Source organism: Miniopterus natalensis, chromosome 2, assembly GCF_054644295.1.
Source record: "Miniopterus natalensis isolate mMinNat1 chromosome 2, mMinNat1.hap1, whole genome shotgun sequence".
Taxonomy (NCBI): Eukaryota; Metazoa; Chordata; class Mammalia; order Chiroptera; family Miniopteridae; genus Miniopterus; species Miniopterus natalensis.
The window spans coordinates 26,862,731-26,873,077 of NC_142082.1; the positions used below are offsets into that span (position 1 = coordinate 26,862,731).

Here is a 10,347-nt window from a genome sequence, read left to right on the forward strand (position 1 = left end):
AATGAACAAAATAAACTGACAAACAATACAGATCCAGAGACATGGAAGCATGGAACAGATTGACTGATGAATCTCAGAGGGAAGGGGGGAGGGGGAAGAGATTAACCAAAGAAGGTATATGCATAACCCATGGACACAGGCTATAGTGTAGTAAAGGTTGGGGGGTGGTCAATGGAGGGGAAAGGGGGGACATCTGTAGTACTTTCAACAATAAAGATAAAATTTTAAAAATAAAATAGAAAAAGAAAAAAGAAAAATAAATAAATAAATCTAGTATCTAGTCATTAACTAAGAATCTAAATAAGAAGGGACCTATAACAACAGTTTTGTTTTTCTCCACTGGGATTCCTACCTAAACTGACAAACCAGACACAGCTCAAAGTATTATTAGTGCGCAGGTTTGGTTTAAACATCAATATCTATAGACTTCTGTTGGGCTGGTATACCTGTGCCTTTGTCAATTTCTGTCCACAGAGTCAAGGGTCATGAGAAGGTTAATGATATCAGACAGTCATTTGTTTTTCCTAATATATTTTACACAGGTATTCATAAATTTAACAGTGAGTGAAGTAGAGTAACAAAAGCTAAGAGCTTTCTTGACAATATGTGTAAAAATAGTGGCCTGAGAGTCAAATTTTTAAATGAATGAGAAATCTAATATGAAAAACAGAAACTCTAATAGAAAAGTTACACAGCGGACTAAATACAGCTAAAGAGAAAATCATATGATTGGAAGACAGACCTCAGTCCTCAAAATCTTACCCAGAATGGAGCAGACAGCGAAAGGAAAAAGAAGTCAAATATAGAATAAAGGTTTAGAGGTATAGAATAATATGAGAAAATAAAAAACATTTCTGATCAGAATTTTAGAAAGAAAATAGAATGGAAGAGAAACAGTATTTAAAAAGATAATGGTTGAAGTTTTTCCAGTATTTTCCAAAGACATGAATCTTTTTATTTAGGATGCCCATAAATTTCAAGAATAATAATTAAAAATACTCCATACCTAGATACATCCTAGTGAAACTGATGAATATGTATGAGGAAAGGAGACTTTTTTAAATGGCCATGGAGAAAAAAATATATTTCCTAAAATGAAACAAGAATTAGAAATATAACTGGCTTCTCAAGAGAAATAGGAAAAGTTCGAAGACAGTAGAATAATATCTTTTAAATGCTGGGAAGAAATAGATCTTGACTTGAAATTATAAATCAGTTAAATGTATTTCTCAAAAATGATTATGAAATAAAGGCATTTCAAAAATCTCATTAGAGATACTTTTATAGGATGTTCTCTAGGAAGAATAAAAGAATCCCAGGAGAAAAAGATCTGAGATGCAAGGAATGTTTAATCAAAGAAAATAGTAAATATGTAGATAAGTTTAAACAAACATTAGCTGTGGAAAATAATAACATATAATTTATGTGGTTAAAAATAACAAGATAGAACTAAGAAAGATAACAACTCAAACATATAATTTATAATAAAAGCACTCTAAGGTTCTTGTATCATTTGTGAAGTGGGTATATATTAGTTGTAGTCTTTGCCTAGTCAAAAGGCTTATGGGTTATTAATATTTTAGGGTAATCAAGGTCATAGAAATAGTATTTTGATTACTTCCAAAATAAGTTGGAAAATAATATGAGCAGGAATAAAAATTCAATTAATATAAAAGGAAGTAAGAACAGAAGGAAAAAAACTAAGAAAAGCAGGAAAGAAAGAAAGCATTAAGTAAATTAGATACTACACTTGATCTTAGCCAAAAAGCTGAGAAGCGATTGCATTAAGTAAATAAGTAGAAAGGAATTTAAATATATCAGTAATCACAATAAATATTAGTGAATAAACTTCCTAACTAAAAGGTTAAGATGATCATGCTGAATTTTAAAAATCCTAGCTATACGTCATTTATAAGAGATACATCTAAAATATAAGGGCATAAACGGGTAAAAAGCAAAATAGAAGGAAAATATGTTCCAAACAAATAGCCAAAGAAATGTGGCATTGATATATTAGTTTCACTAAGAAACAAAAACTTTAAGGCAAAAGGCATTACCAGAGATATAAAAAGAAAGTTTACAACACATTGATAAAGGGCTCATTTCAACAGGAAAATATAACACTTCTAAGCATTTTTGTACCTAACAACACAATCTCAAAATATATATTTTAAAAAATAAATATAATTACAAGAAAAAATTGGAAAATCTTGTATCACAGAGGTAGATTTTTAAAACACCTCTGTAAATAATCAATAGATCAAGTAGACAAAAATCAGTAGAGATATAAAATATTTTAATAACACTATTAAAGAAGTTGATGTAATAGAAATATATACAAGTAGAGAATTAAATGTTTTTTAAAACACTCAAGGAACATATACATGTGTTGATCATATACTAGGAAATAAAGCAAATTGTACCATATTTGAATAACTTAATATAACATATGCATATAGTTTCTGACTGCAACAAAATTTTATAGATTCTAAAACACAATTTTCTTTTTTAGTTTTTAGAGTTTCTAAATTGGTAGGTGTCTTACAATCAATGACTTCTTGTAATTGCTGTTGCTAGTTTTTCCACACTTTAATGTATCTGAAATCTAAATTCTTCTTGTATAACATTTTAGATTCAATAAATTAAGTTCAAAATCAATAACAAAATAATTTAAAAACAAATTCATATATTTTTGAGATAAGAAATACACTTCAAAAATCCTCATGAATCAAAACACTTAGAGCTGAACAATAATAAAAATGCTATGTATCAAGAATTGTGGGATGCAGCCAAAGTCATGATAAGAGGTAAATTTATAGTCTTAAATGATATTAGAAAACAAAAAAGCCTGGAAAATAATAAACTACAAGAATAGCAAAATAAACTCAATATGCAAAGGAAAGAAAATCATAATGAACATAATGTAATGCAGTTGAAAATAAAGGCATGGGAGAAAAGATTAGAGCCAAAATTTGGTTCTTTGAAAAAGACTAATCAAATTATCAAATCTCTAGAGATGATAAAAATAAAAAGAATGAAAATCAAATATACATAGCATAAATGAAAAATCAGGTAATAGAGGAATATATAACAGAGATATAAAATATCAAAGAGTATTAGGAATACATATAGGCCAAATAATTTGGAAAAATGTGAAAATAACAAATTCCTACATAAAACAAGTTATCCAAACTGACCCCAATAGGACTGAATGATCCTGTAACCATTAAGTGCCTTGAATCAATATTTAAAAATCTATCTACAAAGAAAATACAGATGGTTTTGCAGGTGAGTTCTACCAAGCATTGTATAATTCCATCACACAACCATTCCAGAGAATATAGAAAAAAATAAACATTCCTCCAATTCACTTTATTGGGCTAATTATCAAAATCAGGGATAGTATCAGAAAGAAAGATGACAGGCCAGTCTTATACATGAACAAAAATGCAATGCAAAATTATTAACAAAATCATTAGCAAATTATGCCCAAGTCCAAATGAAGTTTATAACAGAATTTTCAGGTTTCTTTTGCATTAAAAAATATATTAATATAATTATTATATTTGCAGCTTAAAAGTAGGAAAACCATATAGCAAATATTGAGACTTACAGTTATAGTAATCAAGATGAGTGGTATTGGCATGAGGATTGACAAACAAATGGAACAGAACATAGATACTAGAAACAGATCCACATATATGTGGATACTTGATTAATGACAGAGCTGAAGAAAAAAATGGGACAATTGGTAATCCAAAGAAACCAAGAATTGGGCTCCCTACTCACTCCATATACAAAAATCAATACATTAGTAGCCTACAAGTGAAAGGATTTGTTTCTCATTTAGAGGAAAATACAGGGTAATATCTTTATGAATTTCATGTAGAGAAGCTTTGTGTTTGAACTGTGTGAGCCTAAAGCCCTTGCCTATATCTCCATGCGGGGTATACATCTTTAAAAAGAAAATAAGTATGAAACATAAGATATGGTTGATGAAATTTAAATAAAAGCTAAATCCAAAACCACTGAGATAAAAAGCTCAAAAGATGAAGGAGGGGGAAGATTAAGATAAAAGTCTAAAACCCACTAGATGTAAAGTGAAAATAAGAGAATAGAATGAGATTAAGATTTAGGAACAGAAAATAAATTTTAAAACAAATATAAGAATAAAAAGGATTGAGGAAAATACTTTTTAAAAGGAAAAGATTGGATTTGGTGTCAGAGTAGGCAAGGGCAGTAGGCTGTTGGGAGTTCTGCTCCCCAGGGCAGAGCCCCTGTGAGGTTGGTGGTCAAGGAGGCCAAGAGCCATGACTGCCTTTGCCAGACTCTACGTAAACTTATCCCCCAACACATGAGTACTCTCTTATCAGAGGCCACAGGTCGTTCCTACAAACATTTATGAACTTATTCATCTATTCCCTCTACATATATTTACCAAGTATCTACTGCGTGCGAGGTGGGGAGCATCAATTTCAAGGTGCTTTCCTCTGCCTCCTTTTACCTTTGAAACCAGATGCTCAAAGGAAAAAGAAGTCAGAGGAAAGCACCTCGACACCGAGAGAACTGTGTGCTACCAATATTCACTGCACCAGAAATAAGGGCAAAGGAGACAGAGGAGAAAATCCATCATCGTCCCATGGCCTATAGATGCCTCCTTTCCTGGAAAAACAAAAAAGCGAGCAAATCCTGTAGCACACTTCTTGGATTTAGGGAGAGGAGCAGGGGGAGGAGCAGAGTAGCCCATTGTTTGTGGGCGATCACAGGCAGTGAGAAGGAAGCACTTTGGGTGAATCACAAGTAGAATGATTTGCATGTCCTCCTATCAGGCACAATGGAGGTGTCTAATTGATGCATCATTACCAGAGGCTTTTCCAAGTACAATGTGGCATCAGTTAACTCTGTGCTGTTTGCTTTACACACTATTTCTCTGTACTAATTCCTTTGCTTTACAAATCACTTCTGTGCTTCTCCACTCCTTTACCAGGAAACGTGTTCTTCCTGAAGATAGACTATACATATCGAGAGAATTTGTTTGTTTTTAAATTGAGCTGGAAGCAAAAGAAGGGAAAGTTTCTCACATATTTCAAGACATTTTTTTCCTACCAGGTAACACACCCTCCTCTCACTTTGTCATGATTTATGTAATTTACTTTGAACTAGGATGCACTTGGTTCACTTTTCACTTTTACCTCCCAAACCCCTATTCACAGGAGAACTGTCACTTTGGGGGTGAAGACACCTAAGATTTGCTAAAACATGTAGAAAACTTCTTACTGTTCCTTATTGTTTTAAATAAAACATTAGTTTACATGCTGTGGCATCTCTATCACTTACCAAATAATGCAAAACAACTGAACCACTATACAGAGACCTGTAAAAATGTTGAACTACCCAATAAATGTCTCTGAAAAATATTGATTTTAACAAGACAGTCAGGTGTCATTGAATAAGCATGTTGTCAGTCAGGTGACTCAGGACAGAGTAGGGAGGTTTTTAATGGTTTAAGACATCCACTTGCTGATTCCAGGAAAACAAGTGATCTAAAAAGACCTGACAGTGCCACAGTTTATTTTTTCTACTGAGAGAGCAAAAGCTAAAGGGAGATTTTTCTCCATCCAACTTGTGGGAGATTAATGTCAAGTTATATATTTCAGTGTAATCATTTTAAAAAGCAAATAAGATTGTCACTCCTTAGGTCAATACACCATTCAACCAGATCTCCTATAGCAAATAAGCATCACTCATGGGACTAAGTTCTACCCACTCACATAAACTAATTCCAGGTGGGAGATAGACTACAAGTATGTAAATCTCTATGGATCAGAAAAGACAATCTGGGAAATGCCTGACCCCTCTGAGTGGAGGGGAGTCTGACAACTTACACCTAGGATAAAGGTGTCTAACTTACAGTGTTGGACAAAAATGCACAAAATGCCTTTAATCCCAAGATAAAGATTGTGGTCTTCTTTCTCCCTCCTCAACTCAACACATCCAAAGTGCAAGAACCACACACACACACACACCTGCCATTATTCACACACACAAACATGCACAAATGCAGACACACCAATATTACATTACCTGGGACCTGCATCATTATACTATTTTGGGATACAGGGGACATGAATCCCCTTTTTCCATTTATTAGCTGTGCCACCTTGTACAATTAAAAAATTTCCCATGTCAAAGGTATTTTATAGGTGACACTGAGCAATTGTAAAGACTAAATGAAATAATATTTGAGAGGGGCCTAGTTCAGTACCTGATACCTAGTGAGAAATCAATAAATGGTAGTCACTCTTATTATAATACTAGAAGTTGCTACCATTATAATTTCATTATTTTTGGTCCTACAGTAAGTGATGATTACTGAAAAGAGGGTGAGTGATGTGATATGAAGTTTGAAGGAGGAATCAACGACACAACTTTCTAAGGCACATTGAAGATTTTAGCATTCATCCCAAGGGCAAGGAGAAGAGTGGTAAACTCACATTTTCAGGAGGGGACACATGGCACTGAGATGGGGCAGACAGATGAATGGAGGCAGGTTAGGAAACACACAGGGTTCACGGAGAGTTGGCAGCTGCCAGGAATAGGCAATGGCGGTGAAAGGTCAGAGAAGTGGACTTTGGAGCTACTTAGAAGACGAGATTGAGACTGATTGAAACATGTTTAACAAAATAAAGTGCATTTTCTTATTTGGACAGTTGAGAGTCTGGTAATTCTCTGTGGAGACCACAGGAGAGGAAAGGATTCAGTGCCTACCCCTCACCCTCACCCTGAATAACCTGCCTGCACTCACACTCTAGCCCTAGGATTTATTCCAGGGAACCTGAGGGAAGATGAGGACTGTAGATGAAACTAAACCATCACCGCAGTCCTCAGCCTCATGGCAGAGGGGCCACATTCTGAGAGCCCAGGACCAGAAGCAGACATGGTCCCCAGACAAGTTGGACAGACAGCTATTGAGAGTCAGTCCCAGAAACCAAACCACCATTGGAGGCCCCAGGAAGGCCCATGAGGACCAGATTGCTCAGCCAGCCACAAGCCAAGATTGGGTGAGAGTCAGAGGTGCCAGCTGCAGCCAGGGGAACCCCCGAGGTGGCTTCAGGCAGGCCAGGCCAGCCAGGGGCTCGGCTAGGCAATGGGCACAAAGCCTTGCTGTTCCAAGTGCAAGCCTCAGACCCGCAGCACCAGCATCTTCTGGGAGCTTGCTGGAAACACACTCTCAGGCTCCATCTGGACCAAAATAATATGTGGAATCTATTGAACAGAATAGATCCAGAGGCACAGAAGCATGGAACAGACTGACGAATCTCAGAGGGAAGGAGGCAGGGGAGGAGAGATTAACCGAAGAACTTGTATGCATATATGCATAACCCATGGACACAGACAATAGTGTGGTGAAGGCCTGGGGGAAAGTGGGTACAGGGGGAGGGGGTCAATGGGGGGAAAAAGGGGACATCTGTAATACTTTCAACAATAAAAATAATTTTTTTTAAAAAAAAGGCTCAAAATCTGCATTGTAACAAGAGGGTCAGGGACTTATGTGCATGTTCAAGTTTGAGAAACAGTAACCCACTGAGCACTGAGGCTAAATCAAAACATTGACTATGGACGAGTTATCTTCAGAGGGCCTACATTAGCTCCAGGTCACTGACAGATCAACGTGTGTGTGCATGTGTGCAGGATGGGTCCATTTCAAAAGCTTACATTTTCTTCTGAGTTGCATCCACCCCAAGCAATGAGGCACCGCTGACATGGCTCAGACTCTCCTCTCCACCCCTGCCAGCTCCGCTATGCTCCATTTTCCTTATATAGATTTTCAGGTCTAAACTGATGAAAGCCGGCTTCTGCTAATTATACACACCATCTCCTATATTCATAATCCTGGCACACGATGAGCGCCAAACATTAATAAAACAGCCAAAGAAGCCACAAAGGGAGCATCATTTTAAACAGGAAGTGGACATTCTGCCAGCCTGTCTAGTGCGTGTGCTGGAAAGCGACACCAAGGAGACAGCGAAGTGGCGATGAGTCTGTGATGGCTGATGCTCGCAGTGCTTTCCTGCCCCCACCATGTGCTTGGCTCAGCCCTATCTGGAAGAACTGCAGCCCCAAACGCAGCACTCAGTCTTTCCCAAAGGCCAGTCCCAATATGGCATCCTGTAAGAAACTTCCCAAATTAGTCAAAGAGCTGCATTTTTAAACCAAAATTTGAGATATAAGCTAACAGATTTAACCAGATTAGTGTACTTCTATGTGTGCTCTTCCGAATAAAAGCATTCCCTGTTTTAAACTGAGATCTCCTTGTCATGTATAAAATTTCATAACATGTCATTCTCTTGGGTCATTCTGAACAGTTCGAGTACACTTTTTGCAATGGAAACCCAGGTCCACAGTGCTCTCATTTTTCAGGACCCCTGCTTTCTGCAGAGTAAGGGCAATGGGAAATGATTAAGATGTGTTTACAAAAATCAGAACAACTGCAAAAGAAGCAAGAGGCTTGAAAACATACTTGCCAGGACCTGAAACCAAGAAAGATACACACCAATATCTGGGCAAGGAAAGCCATGTGGCATCAGGTCAGAAACGAGGGTAGGGGGGAACACTTGGGGGTGGGGGAACCATGCTGGGAAAACCCAGCTTGGATAAAAGATTAAGGAGGAACCAACCCAAAGACATTCTATGTAACACTGGGGAAGAAACGGCCACCAATCCCAAGGGTCACCTCATCCCTGCGTCATCCTCCCTGTCCTGTGATGCAAAGCTGTGAGCCACTGGAACTGGAACCTGTGACAGGCACTGACAAGGATGCCTGTAGCACAATGGAAGAGGGGAGAGTGTGCTGGGTCCTTCTAACCAGCTTCTGTAACATTTGTCATGTGCTACACTGATGCCACCTGAGTTCCCAGTGCCAGCTGGCATACAGGTGTGGGAAGCATACGCTAATTAACCAGTTTAAAGAGTTCAGCTCGACATTCCCTGAATCCCTCCTGAGGAGTCAGTCAAAAGGTGGTTGTAACAGCCTCTTTTAGAGCACTTAGAATGTGTTGTATTAATTGCAGTAAGGCTAGCTGCTGTAATAAACTCTAGACCTCTGTGGCTTACGCAATAGATATTTAATTTTCTTATAAAACCCAGTGCATATGGTAATTAGTTCCTCAGACCTTTTCAAAATGGACTGACAGGCACTGCTGGGGTAACTTATACTGCAGGGAAAGGAGAGGACCCAGACATTTAGAGGAAACAGGGTCTAACTTAGCACTGATGTTCAGAGACACAAAACATCAGCATGGCCCCTGGTTAGGGTGGGCCCTATGGGAGCTGGTGATAAGTGGAGTTCACTCTGTCTGGCTCACAGGAGGACCACTGGGCCCACAGACCTGCACGATGGTAATTTCCCAATTCCTGTGTGGACCTGGAATGGGTATATTCTGTAAAATTGGAATGGACACATGTGGTTCCCTGAACTGTGGGGTGAGAACTTCCAGAGTGGAGGAGGTCAGGGGAGCCTCAAAATTTCCCCCCTCCTCAGAAAAAATGAGCAAAGCAAAGATGATATTGCACTCCAAGGACCTAAAAAGTGTAAGGGCGGTAATCTCTGCCACATCCCCACCTAACTCACCAGTGAGCCTCACAGGAAATGGGAGGGAGCCTGGACAGCTGCAAACTCAGCTGAGAAGCAGCCCTGTTGCAGCTGCTGTGCCCATGGTGGAATCTCCTCCAGGAACATTTCTAGGGTTTCAGGGACATGGGATACAGGCACCAATTTTGAAAGTGCCTTGTTTCCATCCCTAACCAGCAGTAGGACCAAAGCAGCTTACATTTATGTAGAATGGATGCAAAATGCCTCTGCAGCTTTAACTGCTTGAGCTCTGCCATGAGGGGGTCCTATTGGACTTGAGTAAGTTCAAACAGGACCCCACATTGGTCTACCATGTCGATGGTGTTAGACTGCAAGAGCTGGGGCTGAGAAGGACACTGAAGGCCATGGTAAGATGCAAGAGCTCCAGAGGGCAAATTAACACAGATTTAAGGCAGTGGGGTGCCCTCTAAAGTAAAGAGAAACTGATTATCACTCACACCTTCTGCCACACAGAAGGAGCAAGGATTGGGACCCACTTTGGGCTCTGGAGGCAGCATACAGAAGACTGGTGAATGTGGTTCATCGACCTAGTGGCAGAAGGAGCTCCCAGCTATGGGCAGGGCCCTGCAAAGGAAAGGGACCTGCAGTAGGGTCAGGCAATGGCACGAGCATCCCTTTGGTACCAGAGGCGGGAAAGATGTTGCTGAGTGGAGGCTCACCAACAGGAGAATCGCATCCTGGGTCCCAGGGTTCTG

At 38.8% G+C, this 10,347-nt stretch overlaps 1 pseudogene; it reads right to left on the reverse strand.

The window, feature by feature from the left end:
• Positions 1 to 1,704: 1,704 nt before the first annotated feature.
• On the reverse strand, positions 1,705 to 1,780 carry LOC148093661 (U2 spliceosomal RNA; annotated as a pseudogene).
• Positions 1,781 to 10,347: the final 8,567 nt, after the last annotated feature.